Source organism: Sapajus apella, unplaced genomic scaffold (genome assembly GCF_009761245.1).
Source record: "Sapajus apella isolate SASKATOON/1434 unplaced genomic scaffold, GSC_monkey_1.0 scaffold7464, whole genome shotgun sequence".
Taxonomy (NCBI): domain Eukaryota; kingdom Metazoa; phylum Chordata; class Mammalia; order Primates; family Cebidae; genus Sapajus; species Sapajus apella.
In genome coordinates, this window is record NW_022444388.1 from 1,404 (window position 1) to 3,245 (window position 1,842).

At 48.2% G+C, this 1,842-nt stretch overlaps 1 non-coding gene across 1 annotated transcript; it reads right to left on the reverse strand.

Annotated features, from left to right (window-relative positions):
- Positions 1-399: 399 nt before the first annotated feature.
- On the reverse strand, positions 400-563 carry LOC116548153. Its single transcript, XR_004267329.1, has one exon. It is a non-coding gene; the product is annotated as a U1 spliceosomal RNA (small nuclear RNA).
- Positions 564-1,842: the final 1,279 nt, after the last annotated feature.

Below are 1,842 nucleotides of genomic sequence, written 5' to 3' on the forward strand. Positions count from 1 at the left end.
AAATGCAAAAATGAGATGGGCATGCTGGTGCACGGCTGTAGTCCCAGCTACTCGGAAGGCTGAGGCAGGAGAATTGCCTGAACCCAGGAGGCAGAGATTGCGATGAGCCGAGATCGCGCCATTGCACTCCAGCCTGGGTAACAAGAGTAAAACTCAACCTCAAAAAAATAAAAAAATAAAAGTAAAGAGAATTGCTTAAAGCCCTGCCTAGGACCGCCGATGTACAAAAGCAGCCCCATGTTAGAAGCCTGCGTTCCGACTAACAAACACTTAGCCTGAAGAGAAACAAGTAAATAACATCTATCCAAGAACAATATTAGAAAACGGCAGGTTCAACCCCCAAAAACAAATGACTATGGGGCAACAGAATTGTAGTCTATCATTAACACCACAAAACACCAGGGGAAAGCGCGAACGCAGTCCCCCACTACCACAAATTATGCAGTCGAGTTTCCCACATTTGGGGAAATCGCAGGGGTCAGCACATCCGGAGTGCAATGGATAAGCCTCGCCCTGGGAAAACCACCTTCGTGATCATGGTATCTCCCCTGCCAGGTAAGTATGAGTTCATTCGCCTCCGCCCCGACACAGCCTCATACCCGTCACCCTTTACACGCACGGTCACTTGCCGCGGGCACTGCGTCCCCAGCCCTCCTAGCCCGGACACACAGCTGGGACTCTCGGTCCCACCAGCGGTCGGGGACTCGCTCCCACGGCGGGGACTCCTTCGTCGGGAAGCAGCAGGTGGCCAAGCAGCAGCCCCTGCGCGGCCTCATCTGCATAGAAGTCGCCCTCTCCGTGATGTCACTGACAGTGACTTTCCCAGTCCCCGTCCGCCACTCAGCCGACCAACCCGCTGCCAGAGCCGGCGGGGAAGTGACGTCGGCCTCTCCCTCCTTTCCCTGCAGCCCGCGTCCTTTGGGCAGGTGCGCCGAGACCCCGAATCTGGCTTCCACCAAAGAGTCGGGTACTTGACCTGTGTCCTGCGGAGGAACATTCTGGCGGCCAGCTGGAGGCTCGTGCACGCATCTTCAGATAATGTCTTTTAATGAGCAGACTAGAACGTTACGGATTACAAAGAAAACCGGTACCTTTCAAACCTGGTTATCTCTGTGATGTTGAAAGGCTTTCAGTGTCAGAGAGAAACCGTATCTATGAAACGAGAGGCTGCTCAGATGACTGCAAACCAGCCACCCTGACTGGTTTTACCACTATAAAGTATTACAAAGACAGTTGTCTAATTTCATGAATCTTGAAGGGTTTTTTTTTTTCAAATACAACTTCCTACAAAAATATGTGGCCCCCGCAGAGATGACTGGACAGTCTCAGGCATGGACTTTCGTCTCTTCATGGCCACCTCCAAACCTCAGTGCTTGTCTCATGTTAGTATTTTGTATTCTTCAAAGACACGAAATAATCCCAATTTGACAAAAAAAAAAAAAAAAAAAAAAAAAAATCTGCAGTATGTCTTATTTGAGGCCCTTAACAAATGACTGGATCATCTTCCTTGTGTGTAACCCAGAAAACACTGAAGTAGAGCAAAATTAGAACCCAAGTCAATGCGCATTTGGACATGTACAGGTAGATTCTATTCTGTTGCTCAAATCACAACACATGAAATGGAGCGTTCTCCTTGGGAAACCATAAAGTCTGTGACATGGTGGCCAGTTAGGTCACTGGAAAACATGGCAAAATATTGAAAATGAGGGATTATGTGAGAGTGTAGCAACTAAATACTAAATGCTTGATCCTGACAGGGAGACAGGCAATATTGGAGAATGCTTTCTATAGTGTTAACCACAAATAAAATTCTAAGCCCTTCAACTATTTGAATGCACCCTT